Raw genomic sequence first — 14491 nt, 5'->3', positions numbered from 1 at the left:
CTTTCCAAATCAAACAGATGTCATCAATGAATCGCCAATAATGTATCATGCAATTGGGGAAAAATTCATCGAGTGTTCCCTTGAGGACATGCTCCTCCCACCACCCTACATGTAAACATGCATAGGTAGGGGAGAAGCATGCCCCCATTGCCACTCCTCTTAACTGTTGGTAAACCTCCCTGTTGTACAGAAAGTAATTGTTATTAAGACACAATTCTAGCATTTTCAATAACATGGTGCTGTGTTGACTGTAAGAAATACTGCGTTTACTCAAATAGTATCTTACTGCATTCAGCCCATCCACATGAGAGATACTGGTGTAAAGTGAATTGATGTCTAAGGCAATGAGTACATAATCATTCTCCCATTTGATACCATTGATCATAGAAAGGAAATGGCCAGTGTCTTTAATGAAGGATGGCAAATCCTCCACAAATTCATGCAGGAATTCATCCACATATCTGGAAATGGATTCTAACAGACTCCCCTGGGCAGAGATGATAGGTCGCCCAGGCACCGGAGATAATTGTTTGTGGATTTTTGGAATTAGATAGAAGAAAGGCGTGACTGGGAATTCATTCTTCAGGAAAGCATGTTCTTGCTTGCTCAATAAACCCAATTGTCTCCACTGATTTAATTCCTTATGGGTTTTGTCTTTTAAGCACTTGATGTCATTAAAGTTGCCATTTTTGTAGCACGTGGTGTCACTTAAATGCTTTTCTGCTTCCTCCATGTAGAGGCTGCGAGGCCAGATGACAGTGTTGCCTCCCTTATCAGCCTTATTGATGATAAGGTTTGAATCACTCCTTAATTTTTTCATCAAAATGTGGTATTGTTTTTCCATATATTTGAATCTCTTCTTTCTGCGAGTGATGCTGTGTTGCAGTCCTTTCAAATCTTCAACCACTATGTCACAAAAAGCGTCGATATTGTCTTTCGGCATTACTGGATAGAATGTGGATGGAGGTTTAAAAGTGGTCACACATGGATGATTCATAGAAATCCCCCCATTAGCTAAATTTTGCTGGGTGGTTCCTGGTTCAAAAACGTCCTCACGCGCTAATTCATTCACCACTCGGAAAGCCTTAATGTCCGCAATTTGAAACATGCTCGATGGTTGGGTATTCTTAGAAATATTCGATGCCCGAGCCTGAGCGTTATTCAATTTAAAATGTTTCTTTAATTTAAGTTTGCGAATGAACTTGAACACATCTATGCGTGTTTGCATATAGTTGAATGAATTCTTTGGACAAAAGGACAACCCTAATGAGAGGAGCTGAATTTCTGCTTTAGACAAGGTAGTATCAGATAAATTGATGACTGTATTATCTTGTGGATCCGGTGCTGTTGATTCACTCGAAATTGAAGATGGAACCTGGTCCTGAATGCTCCCTAAATTGTCAGTGGTCGAGTTTGCTGTTGTTATTACCACTTCTTCCCTTTCCCTCTGCCTCTCTTTACAAAGCCTCTGCCTCCTGAGTTTCCTCCTTGTACTGCGCTTTTTGTTTGCTGTTCTTCGTTTAATTTCCGCTGTTGGCGAGTCAGCGGTCGCAGTGTTTTGTATCTGTCCTCTACGAGAAAACCCAATTCCTCAGAGGGTGTATATTTAGTGGGTACTCTTCCTAGGTTTGAACCCCCTGCTGCTCCTTCATCCGAGTCACAACTACTAGCTACTGAGCTCAATTCCGTTTCCGACACTTCTATTCTTTGATCATTTCCAACTGTGGGATCCACATTTTTAGCTACCAAGGCTTGTCTCTTTGCATTGTCAAATTTGCGCGCGAACGTGAAGATCCTTCCCGTCTCATAGTCGTTCTTATCACGCGCAAACTTGTATTGCTTGCGAGTGCTGATCGTCTCCTGGTGTTTTGCCAACCTGACCTCAATCTCTTCTCTTTGTTTTTTGATGAAATCCTTATCTTCTTCATTTTCCAAATCCTTGTTTAAATCCTCTATTTCCTTAAGGATCTCAATATATATATATATACACACACACATACATACACACACACACACACACACACACAAATAAAAATGATTAATATTATGCATACTGTATTTTCCTCATTTTTCGTAAGTCATATTTACAATCCCTGGTCCTATGCATTACATTTTACTGCGGAAATTACTTTTAAAATGCGTCCTACCAAGTTTCATAATAAATCATCAGATTAACCACGCATTGGCCTAATGGGAACAGGACAATTATTATATATTTCTACCCCACGGACTAATTTGTCTGATGGTGCTCACGAATTGTCTCACCGTGTTTCTACCTCTGTACAAGAATACATATAGTTACATTGCAAATTTGAAGTAAATATTGAATTAAAAATGTATTTTAAAAGTACACATCGTTGGGGGGCGTGGCTTGGCGCCCGGTGGTGATGGCGGCGCCCGAGTGAGGCTCTGCTGAGGCTCCGGGAGACGTACCGCTTACAGCTCGTCTTTTCCTGTCTGAAGGCTATGTCTCCACTTCGGAACACTTCTGGATTCCTACGCGACCCCTGAAACTGCGCTACACTGCTCTGGGACGGAGAACTTTGTTGTAGTAAGTTGCTTCGTTTCAGTTTTTGTGCGCGGCCGCCATTTTGAGATGCCGCGCACAACCAGCCTTTTTAACCGGCAGACGGAGCTTTGCATGTGACTGAATTTATTTTACAACCGGAACATCTTTGCTTTTATGGGACTTCCCTTATCACCTTTTTGCGGCTCATACGTTTCCCATTCACCTCAGAAACGCTACGACTTGCTACCACATCATTGAATACTCCCAACCGCCATTTTGTGGGGCTTCAGGCGCTCTCTTGTTCCCCTCACTGTTATGGCATAGGAGCTTTTACGGTTATTGGTGGTTGCTCTTCCTTCATTTACTGCCGCTTAGCGCTGGGTATGATCTCACTGAGGATTGTGTGATTAACTACTCCGTTCTTCAACATGACAGTGCACTTTTGCTGCGCTACCTAACCTGGATTAATCTTTCTTGGCTACAGAGGTGGAGGGGCTACTAAGATAGTTTTTCCTTGCCCTTTGGATGCAGTTTTGATGCCTTATTCTACGTTGTTGGAGGTGCCCTTTGGCCTCTCCTTTCTCCTTATCTCGCTTGGTCAACTGCACACTTCTCAGTCTAAGAATGCCACAACTTCTCCATTTTTGCTGCGACATGCTCCTCACTTGATATACACTCTTTCATGGCTCAGCCCTCTCCACTTTGTGATGTGCTTTTTCAATTTGTGCATTTAACTTGCTTTCTGTCAGTCATCCTGCCCGCGGCTAATGTACAGCGTCTCAACTAAGTGACTTTACAGCTTTTGAACTATATCCCGCCCTGTGAGTATCGCAGATTACTTGCTGCTTCACTGTTTGTATCATCGCCATTTTGTCCGCCTCAAGGACCTCCTCATTACATCTTCTTTGTTGGCTTTTGATGTATCTGAGTGTTGGATTCCCTCTCCGCGCATGTTCAGTGTTGGCTGCAATGTGATTTCGACTTTGCTCTTCAATGCCTCATAGGGCTCTTGCCTAGCTGTTCCTGAAGACAAGCATTGCCTCATCTTTAATCTGGCAGGTTCACTTTGTTCTCCAATGGTTGCCTCGTTTATTATTCCCACTTGGAACCTATTTTAACAGCTGCTCCTTTTCAATGATGCTTGTGACTTGCGCTGCACCCACGCTACATTCCTTATTTTTGGTGTAGCCATTTTGGTGTATTCGCCCATTTCCTTGTGGGCTTTTGCGTACACTGTTCGACCAATTAACTCAGGCATCCGCTTTATGGACAGGCTTAAGTCCATGTCACACCTGCCCCGCACGACTAAAACTGCTATTGTCAAGAACTCTAAAGTCTTCTCTGCCTTCTCTAAATTAGAAGATTCCCTCACCTCATCTGGCTCAGATATAGCAATGGAACCTTCCCAACCCCCACCGGGGAAAACTAATACCAAAAGACTGAAGAAGGATCCCCCCTCGCCTCTTAAACAGTCTGGCCTTTTTCTTTGGAGTTATTACTGGACGAAATCAGGTCTTTCCGACCTTTTCTGGAGGAAATCAGATCCCTCCACCCTTTTATGGAGGAAACCAACGTCAAGCTCCAGAATCTCACGGATAACTGGTCACAAATGGAAACCAGGGTGGCCTCCGTCGAACATTCTGTTAAGTCCTTTCAATAAACTTGTTCCACAGTGTCTCATTTGAATTCTCAAGTGTCTGTTCTTCAGCGACAGGTGGAGGAGTTGGAAGATAGAAATAGGCGAAACAACCTCCGCATTTATGGTCTGGCAGAGGGACTCGAGGGCTCTGACTCTCTTGCCTTCTTTAAATCGTTCCTTCCCAAGCTATTGCGTCTGCCAGAGGGCACAACCCTTAATATCCAGCGTGCACATCGATTGGGGCGCCCATCATCTTCGCTCTCCCCCTCACAGAGGCCCAGAGGTGTCATTCTCTATTTTTTGGAATACACTGATCTCTTGAAGGTCTTGATGGCTGCCAAATCCTCTCCAACATTGACATGGTCTGGCTCCTCCCTGTTCTTTGCTCAGGATTATGCAAAACCTACTGCCAACCGCCGTAAGGCTTTCCTGGATTTGAGAGGTGACCTTTGTGAGATGGGAGCGAGATATGGCTTGTACCACCCTTGTCTGTTCAAGGTCACCTACAATAACAAGACTACCACCTATGATGATCCAGTACGCCTTCAGAGTTTCATCAATGCACATAAGACCTCCGCCATGGACTCATCTGGACCCTCGTCCTCTGCTCCTGGATGACCAGTGGTTGTGTTGATTCTCTTATTGCTATTGCATTTTGCTTTCTTTGATCTTTAAGGGGTCTCTCTGTATTGCTGTTGCAACCTGCCTTCTCTGTTCTTTAAGACGTTTCAGTATGTTGGTTTTTATCTTCTCTGCGTTGTGCTGTTATCCATCGCTGTTTTTGTTACCGGTTCGTTTTCTCTCTGTACTTTAACCCCTTGTTCTCCTTTTTCACCCTCACAGGATTCCTTCCCCGTCTGATGATGTCTCCTGGTTCCCCGCCCGGCCGACCTTGGTGTGTCGCCTTACCCGTGTGGTTCCATCCCCCTCAGTTTCTTCTCGTGTTTTCCCTCTGTAGTTATGATCCTTTTTGTTTCCTCTTTTGTGTCTTCCTTTTGTGCCTCATTTTGCTCTGCCTCCCCCTCCTTTTGTTCCTTCTCTCCTATTTGTTTTCGGATGATACATATCCGTCCTTAAGATTTGCTCTTGCCTATGCCGTTATTCCTTTTACTCCACTTGCCTTTTTTCTTCTTTTTACCTCTTTCCTGCTTTCTTTTCCCTCCCTTCTTTTCATACCTGTTACTCTTTCTTTCCCTCTCTTCTTCTCCTCAGTCTCGCTGATCACTTTCTTCTTATATTCTTATTTTGTCTCATGGGTTGTTTCTTCTGTTTTTGTCAATGTGTTTGCCATAGGTTATTTTTTATGATATGTCGCTAAATATAATCTCATGGAATGTCAAGGGTATTAATTCCCTAATCAAACGTCAGCAAATTTTGTCTCACTTGGCTAAGCTAAATGTTGATGTGGCTTTTTTTGCAGGAAACTCACCTGTCTGACACTGAATCTGTCAAACTTAAAAGGGGTTGAGTGGGTGAGGTCTTTTACTCACAAGGAGATGGTAAGCGTAATGGTGTGGCTATCCTATGCCTTAAGTCTCTCCCCCTTTCTATTATCTCCCAGGAATCAGATACTAATGGAAGATGGACATATGTCAAATTATCTCTCAGAGGTGTTACAGTCTCTTTCCTCAATGTCTATGCTCCTACTGTTGGTGAGCCTCTTTTTTGGGCTGATTTTTCTCGTCACATCACTCGGTTTACGGATGACAACTTCATCCTTGCTGGTGATTGTAATCATCCCTTGGACCCTTTTGTAGATAGGTACTCTGCGGCCCATTATATTCCTAACAAATCCCACAAGCTCTTTACCCAGGCTATCTCCCAACACAAACTTGTTGATACCTGGAGGCTTTGCAACCCGACCCTACAGGAGTTTACTTTTTATTCTCCCTCCCATCGCTCTCAGTCGCGGATCGACTACATTTTTGCTTCCCACAATATTGCTCAAACTCTTACTGCTGCTGAAATTGGCCCGATTTTACTTTCAGACCATGCCCCTGTCCTGATCAATATTGAGGTACTTCCCAAATCGGATGGACCTAAGAGGTGGCGTTTCAACAATGCTCTTCTTTTAGATCCTAAATTTACTTCTTCCTTTATCGCATGTTTTGATGAATTTTTCTTGCTTAATGATACTCCCTCTATCCCGACACACACTATTTGGGATGCTTTCAAAGCCGCAGCACGGGATTTTATTATCCGCTTTGTGGCAAGAAAGCGTAAAGCCGCCCGTAAACTCACAGGAGATATTCTTTGTGACATTAAGAGACTGGAACACGCCTACTTTCCCTCTCATTCTCAGGATACTCTCACTGCTCTTGTGGCCGCCAAAATGAAGTTTAACAAGAAATCCACAGAGGATGCTTCATTGTACCTGTTGAAGTCTAGTGCTAAGTTTTATGGAGGCAGGAACAAGGCTGGGAAACTCCTTGCTAACTATTTGAAGATTAAGCATAATAAGCTAAACATTGAAGCCATTTATGACAATAACTCCAATCTCAAACACACTGATACCGACATTTTAACTGAGTTCTCCCTCTTCTACAAGACTTTATACTCCTCTGAAACCCAACCCTCTCGCCACTCACTCACACATTTCTTTTCTACCATTCAGAAACCTGCACACTTTCCTCTCCACCTTTCCACTTTGGAATCTGATATCTCCCAAAGGGAACTACTTGCCGCGCTTCAACACCTCAAATTAAACAAAACCCCTGGACCTGATGGTTTAACCGTTGAGTTTTACCTTCACTTCTCAAAGCTGCTCATTCCAAAACTTCACTCTCTCCTAAGTTCGTTCACCACCCTGGGGGGCTCCTCTGGGACCTTTTCCGATGCCCATATCTGTTTGATACCCAAGGAGGGGAAAGATGCCAAATACTGTAAGAACTATCGGCCTATTTCCCTAGTGAATATCGACTACAAAATCTTTGCTAAATCGTTGGCGGCACGGTTGGACCTTCTGCTTCCCGACCTTTTGGGTGAGGAACAGTCCGGCTGTGTGAAGGGCCGATTTATTACTGACAACACCAGATTACTGTTTAATATTTTGACAAAATCCCCATGTTTACAACATTCTCTTGCTGCGATCGCCTTGGATGCCGAGAAGGCGTTCGACAGGGTTGAATGACCGTACCTTTTTCATACTCTCAAATGGTTTGGTTTTGGCCCCAATTTTATTTCCTTGGTCTCTTTACTGTACTCCGATCCGCGTGCAGCAGTCTGTGCGAATGGTCAGGTTTCTCCTTTTTTTGATCTTGGCAGAGGTGTCCGCCAAGGTTGTCCCCTCTCCCCCTTTCTTTTCAACTTGGCCTTAGAGCCTTATCTGTCCAAACTCCGTCAGAACCCTAACATTCACGGTTTTCAGACCACTAACTCTCATATTAAACTTGCTGCTTATGCGGATGACATTCTGCTTTTCATCTCCAACCCCGAAGACTCCATTCCTGCTTTCCTAGAGGAAGTGCGGAGCTACTCCTTGATCTCTGGTTACAAACTCAACAATGATAAATGTGAAATCTTGCCCTTGACGAAGTTTACTTGCAAGCCGGACTTCAATGCTTTCAATGCTTCCAATTTTACTTGGAGCTCGTCGCATATCAAGTACTTAGGCTTACATATCACTTCCTCCATTTCTAGTACCGTTTCCCTCTGCTTGAATAATTGTATCCAGAAAATTTCGGATCTAACTACCAGGTGGCATCCCCTCTGCTTATCTTGGTGGGGACGCCTTGATACTATTAAGATGATGTTGACCCCCATAATCCTCTACACAATTTCCAATATCCCTGTGCCCATTCCTGTCAACTTTTTTAAGAGAATCAACTCACTTTTGTCCGCCTTCTTATGGAATAACAAGAAACCCAGGATGTCCATTGCTAGACTGATCTGTCCAGCATCGGAAGGTGGGGTCAACTTCCCAGATTTTCCAGCCTATCAGAAGGCTTTCTTGCTGCGGCAAGCATCCTACTGGTTGCAGGATCCCATATCTCCATGTCCTCTGTGGGCTATGGTTGAGCGCCTTTTCCTTTCCCCCTTTTCTTTTGCTGAGTACATTTCTTTTTACCGTAAGCCCTCTTCAATTTCCACGCCCATTCATAGACTTACCACCAAACTTCTACTATCTTCTTCTCCTGTTCCCCCTACTACTATTACTGACTTCCCCTCTTCCACCATCTGGCACAATGCACATCTCTTAATCCACAACAAGCCCTTTTACTGGAAATCCTGGAGGCAGAGGGGATTGGTCTGGGTCTCGCAGCTATTTTCACACTCTACTTTCCTGCCCTTCCCGACTCTCCGCCTGACCTTTTCTCTACCTGCGTCCTTTGCTTCCAAATACCTCCTGCTCAAGACAACGGTGATGGCTACATACACTCGACTTATGCAGACACAGGCGTCATCCAACTCCCTCACTCCTGCTGCACGATTACATTCTCTTCTCCGCACTACCTCCAAGGCTTCTATCATCTACAAACACCTTCATGCCAATGAGTCTATTAATCCTAAGTCAAGGGTGGAGGAGCAGTGGGAACATGACTTTGCCACAGCATGGCCTTTATCCCTGTGGGACAAGCTATGGATTAAGGTTCGTAAGTCGTCCAGAGCGGCGACTCTGACGCAATCTATGTTCTTTATTTACAACAGGTTGCTCCACACACCTTTTACCCTTCATAAGCGATTTACTGCCATTCCAGACGTGTGTTGGTCTTGTTCCTCCCCGAATGCTACCTTATTTTATATGTTGTTTCTCTGCCAGTCTGTACACGACTTTTGGATACAGGTGTGGGCTCAAATTAATGTAATTTTCCAGACGTGCATTCCTTTTTCTCATGCTAACGTCTTTCTGGGAATCCTTTCACCCTGCTGGAAGGGCTCTGATCTTGATGTACGTGTTGTTGACCTACTGTTGGTTGTTGCTTTTCAGCAGATTACCATTAACTGGAAGGCTTCATCCAATATCTCCTTTAAAGCATGGTGGTATAATGTTTGCCACAACCATAGACTGGATACTACTTTTGTCTTCCCTGTCCAGCTAGCTCCGAAAAGGGCAGAGTTATGGCTCCCTATTGTATTATATTTGGATAACTGTGCTATTCGTTCATTTTGTCCACAGCCTATCCAACAAGAGGTCCCCAAACCTCCTTGAATACCCTTTCATTCCTTTTTCTTTGTTATCACTTGACATGCATGTACTTTACCTTGCTCATATGTGTAACCAATATATTACCCATGCTTTGCTTTTTAACCCATGATTTACCTATGTAATTGATTCCAGTGCTTTATTTTTATGATTGCTTTAGTTTCTTTTTCCCTTTCTTTTGTTACCCTTCCATTTTTTCGTGTATTACCCATTGATACCTTATTTTCTGCCTAATAAAATTTTCTTCTGAACTTAAAAAAAACAGTACACATTGTTCTTTAATGTGAGTGTCAACATCCACAGCACTGTGCGCTCCTCTTCTCTGTAGTCCTCCAGGCCCTCCCTTACCCACCCCATGACCCCGGCTCTGCCGCTTCGCCACTACCTGGGTCAGTTTTCAAATAAAACTCGGCAGAGGAAAGACTCGGCCCCACCCCACCACATGGACAAAAGACAGAGCTGACAGGCAGGTATTGCTGGTCCTGCAGCATTCTATTCGTGCGAAAGGTTAAGCTATTTTCAATCTGATTACAATGTTTGGTGTATAATTCACCTTTTGATGCACACAGACGGTTCATAAAATAACGTTTTTACATTTTATGTAACACACACTCCAAGCTAGACTGTCCTTTGGCCCTTTGAATCACGGTTGACCTTGCCCTAATCACAGGATATAACTTATTTGACATCTGAAAGATGAAAGTCTGAATCAGCCCTGCCCAGTGTTGTGTTTGTGAGCTCGCGCCCAGCAATAAATTCACACCCGTGATTACAGTGATTTACAAACACGCCGGCAGAGTACAAAAGAACTATTGGATAGAGAACGTTGAAATTAGTTTAATTTGACCTCGAAAGGATGGCAGCCCTAGCACACCAAAGTCGGATTTCTTCTTCCAGGTGAGGTCACACCGAGGAAGCACGGTGCTTAAAGTTACATTCGCGAGGCTCTTCAGTGACTAGGGTCACCAGATGGTGACACGTCACCCGAGGATGCCAAGTTACACTACTAGCTCTCATTTTACATTTTGGAAGTGTAGTTTGTTTTGACTTAAAATTAAGTAGTTTATACTAAACCACCCAATTAGAATGGATTGTCAATATTAAACCCACAGCGAAGCAGGTTGTACCGGTGACGTGGAATCGCCTGATATTTCTGCTTTTCAGGAATCCTGCTTCCCTCCTTGAGGTATACACACCTGAGACAGGAGTCTGCTACATTGTAACTCCTCTTGCAACCACCTAACTGGCAATGTTTCCTTACTCCGGCATACGTCACCAGATTCCCAGTCGAAATGTTAGTCTTTAAAGAATGGGTGGAAATGAAGGAACTTACTTTAAAGCGATCCTCGAAGGTGGCTGCTGTTCAGTGTCCAGGTCGCGTCTCTGCCTCTAACAGTGCCAGCGGCATCAGCAGAATGACACACCACAGGGCGTGGCGTCGCAAACCTGACAGACCTGCAATCATTCACAGTTCCTGGTGCTGGGAGGAAGGAATAGGTGCCTTGAAAGGGGGCTGGGCTTTGTGGCAGCTGAGCGCATCGCGTACCCTCCCCAACAGCGCAGACAAAGGTAACAGCATCCGCCTTCCCTGAGTGGAGGTTGTGAAACCCTTCACGGCTTCCGCGTGGGAACCTTCAAGCCGGAAATGAGCGCGTGCTCTCAGCGGGACGCGGGTTTCACGCTCACCTTTGTGTTCCCGCAGGATGATGAACTCGGCTCACCAGGTTCCCCTGTGTGCCCCCCTGGAAATGTCAGGGCCACTGCTGGTGAAAAGCGCCGGTACGGCGTGACACCAGGCAGCACTGTGAAGGTTTGTGTGTCTGGTGTTTGTTAAGGTACACTGTTCTTGGGTGTTTTTATTTTTTTATTTTTATTTATAATCTTCCACAATGTTCCTGTTTGACCTTTGAAATTATTATAATTAGCAATCTTTGCACGTAGGCCGTTCTGGGAGAGGAGATTATTGTAAGAGGGCAGGACTGCAGGCAACAACATGTCCTAACCAGCTCTGGAGGAAGGGAGGGCGGGCCTAAAGCGTGGGCAAGAAGTCCTGCTGCAGCGGTTGCGTGGTCTTTAATCCTCACTTGCCTCTCGTATTGCAAATCTAGTAGTCCTCAGGGACGTCGTTTTTGTGCGCCCTGAAATGACCAGTTACTTACCAGTAATAGTCATTACTCCGAGTCGTAGGCCTCCCCGTCACAGTCATTACCTCATGAGCAACAGCTCCTCCCCAGAACTTTCAAGTAAAAACTCCAGAGCCCACCCCTACCCTCCAGGCCACTCCCACTTCCTGGGGCATATAACCCTTGACCCATGAAAGCACATCCTGCACAAGAAGCCGAACAAGGAGGGAGGGATGGGAACCTGGATTGTGACGGGGAGGACTATGACTCAGAGTAATGAATATGACCGGTAAGGAACCGGCCATTACCTCCTCGTCAGACCTCCCTGTCACAGTCATTACCACATGAGCAGATACCGAAGCAAGAATCGGCTTCAACAGAGTGCATGAAATTGACTTTATTAACACCAGCAAAAAGTCACACCACATGAGTAGAATGCAACACAGCATCCCCAAAGCCAACCGACCCTGTCCCACCCACCACCAAATGATAATAGGACATAAAGGTGTGAGGTGCACTCCAAGCAGCTGCCCGTCAGATCTCAGCCATAGATGCCCCCTGAAAATGAAATGAAATGAAATGAAATATGTATTTATAAAGCGCGGTTGCTGCCCTGGGGCGTCCAAGCGCTAATAGAAGGTGTATTTGCTGAACAGAAGAGGTTCTGCTGGGAGAATTAATGGTGGGCATTAAACAGGAGGGTTTTCAGCTGTTTCCGGAACGAGAGGAGGTTGGGGTTGGACCTGAGTTGGAGGGGAAGGGAGTTCCATTGTTTGGCGGCATTGAGGGAGAACACCCTGCCACCAGCTCTTGCTCTTTTTATTCTGGGCACTGAGGCCAGAAAAGACTGACTTGATCTAAGATTTCTGGTGGGGTGGTACTGGGTTATTAGTTGGCGGCCAATTGCTGGACCTGTGCGCCTAAAAGCCTGGTGGGAGATGCACATCGCCTTGAAGGCGATTCTTTGTTGTACGGGTAACCAGTGCAGCTTGTTCAGCCCCGGTTTGGCTGATTGTCTGCGGGGCAGCTGGAGCAGTGTTCGGGCGCTGCAGTTCTGCACTATCTGCAGCTTTCATAATGTATATTCCGGGGCGCCGAGATACAAGGCATTATTGAAGTCCAGCCGAGATTAAATCAGGCCCTGGACGGCTACCTGTTTGGCCTCCATAGGCAGGAGAGGGAGGACTTTCCTCAACATCCGGAGAAGACCAAAACAAGTTACGGACAGTTTCGTGGCCTGAGTGTTGAAGGAGAGAGCCTTATCCAGCCAGACCCCCAGGCTCTTTATGTTGTCTTTGGGGGCTGGGGGGTTGCCTAGGCAGGGAGGCCAGAGAGAGTTGAAGTGTACCGGAGATGTGGGTCCCAGGAGCATCAGCTCCATTTTATCCCCGTTGAGTTTAAGGGAGGATGATGTCATCCATCCCTTAACTGCCTCCAAGCATTTCAATGGTCCCGATGAAGATGATTGGCCGTCCTCCTGCGCCAGAGAAACCACTAGCTGAGTGTCATCCGCGTATGAGATGATTTTGATGCCAAACGGACGAACAACCTCAGCCAGTGCGGGACTCCACAGTTCAACGGCCTGCTTGTTGAAACAGTATCTCCATCAAAAATCTGGAAAGACCTAGAGCTCAAGAATGATTTCAGCCACTGCATTGCCCCGCCTACTATTCCTACGTCCGTTAAGCGGCTCAGCAAGGTGACATGGCTGACCGTGTCGAAGGCAGCGCTCAGGTCAAGGAGGACCACTGCCACTGATCCCCCTTGATCTAAGATCTTTCAAGTTTCCTCAGTGACTGCTATCAGAGCAGTTTCTGTTCCGTGCTTAGGTCGGAAGCCTGTTTGAGTGGCGTCGAACAGCTGGTTATTCTCGAGAAAGTCCATTAGGTGGATGTTGACATGTTTCTCGAGAATTTTGCTCACCCATGGGAGCAGGGAGATCGGACGGTAGCTGCCGGGATCCTCAGGATCAAGGTTCGATTTTTTGAGCAGAGCCCGGACCTTGGCCTTTTTCCATGCAGGCGGGACAGTGCAGGAGGTGATGGAGGCATTTAAGAGATTCATTATGGTGGGAATCACGACTTGGCTAGCTAACAATATTATCTCTCGCGGGGCTGGATCGCATGGTGATCCTGATTTTACTTGGCGAGCTAGTCGGTCCAAAGATTCGGAATCTAGCAGAGGGAAATGATCTAATGTTACCGGGGGTTGGAGGGACGCCACCTCCAGATTCCCCTGTCCCAGTGCCCTAGGGTTTGTTACTGCAGCCGGGAAGGAGGAATAGATTAAGTTTACCTTCTGGTGAAAAAATTCTGCCAGGTCGTTGCAGTGAGCTGACGTTTTGGGAGGAGGCGTGATCGAAGTAGAGATTTTAGTGAGGCTTTTTACTATATGGAAGATTTCCTTAGGTTTGGACTTAGCTTCCATGATCTTACCTGAGAAATAGGCAGATTGAGAAGATTTTACATCGCTTTTGTAGGAGTTGATTGCCTCTCTATATTGAGTTTTTGCATCTGGTGCGTAGTCCAGGCGCCACCTTCTTTCTAATTTCCTATAGAGGCGTTTTTTTTATCTCTGAGGGCTTTTGAGAACCAGGGGGCAGTTTTATGTGAACGTTTTGATGTGACTTTACGGATGGGAAGGGTAGCTTCAAGGGATTTTGATATCCAGTCCTCATATTCTTGGTTGGCTATGCTCGGGTCCTCGTTGCGAAGGGGACAGGTGTGCATCAGCTTGTGGAGCCAGAGGTCAACTGGTAGTCTGGCCCAGTTTCTGGAGTTCCTGACCAGGGGGATGGGGGGTAAAGATTTGCACGTGGTCCATGTGAAAGGAATAAGGGAGTGGTCTGTCCAGGGCAGGCAGATAGATTGACCGACCACTAGTTCAGTGCAATTGCTGAAGATTGGATCCAGGAGGTGACCTTTGATATGTGTAGGTACATCAACCCGTTGGTCTAACCGAAGGGCCGCTAGATAGTCCATCAGTTCCATAGCTATGTGGTCGCGAAAGGTGTCAAAATGTAGGTGAAGATCGCCTAACAATGTAAAGTTTGAGCTAGTAGTGACCTGTTCAGCTAA

The 14491-nt window shown here is 45.6% G+C and overlaps 1 protein-coding gene across 1 annotated transcript in view; it reads right to left on the bottom strand.

The window, feature by feature from the left end:
- Positions 1-10742, bottom strand: part of LOC144797642 (arylamine N-acetyltransferase, pineal gland isozyme NAT-10-like) — a 30387-nt gene extending 19645 nt beyond the window's left edge. Inside the window, exon 1 of the mRNA XM_078668343.1 lies at positions 10625-10742. The gene's annotated coding sequence lies outside the window, so the exon portion shown is untranslated. The remainder of the gene's footprint in view (positions 1-10624) is intronic.
- Positions 10743-14491: the final 3749 nt, after the last annotated feature.

The sequence above is a fragment of the Lissotriton helveticus genome, chromosome 12 (assembly GCF_964261635.1).
Source record: "Lissotriton helveticus chromosome 12, aLisHel1.1, whole genome shotgun sequence".
Lineage (NCBI taxonomy): Eukaryota > Metazoa > Chordata > Amphibia > Caudata > Salamandridae > Lissotriton > Lissotriton helveticus.
The sequence above is the reverse complement of the archived record's forward strand: the minus strand, read 5'-3'. Positions and strand labels throughout refer to the sequence as shown.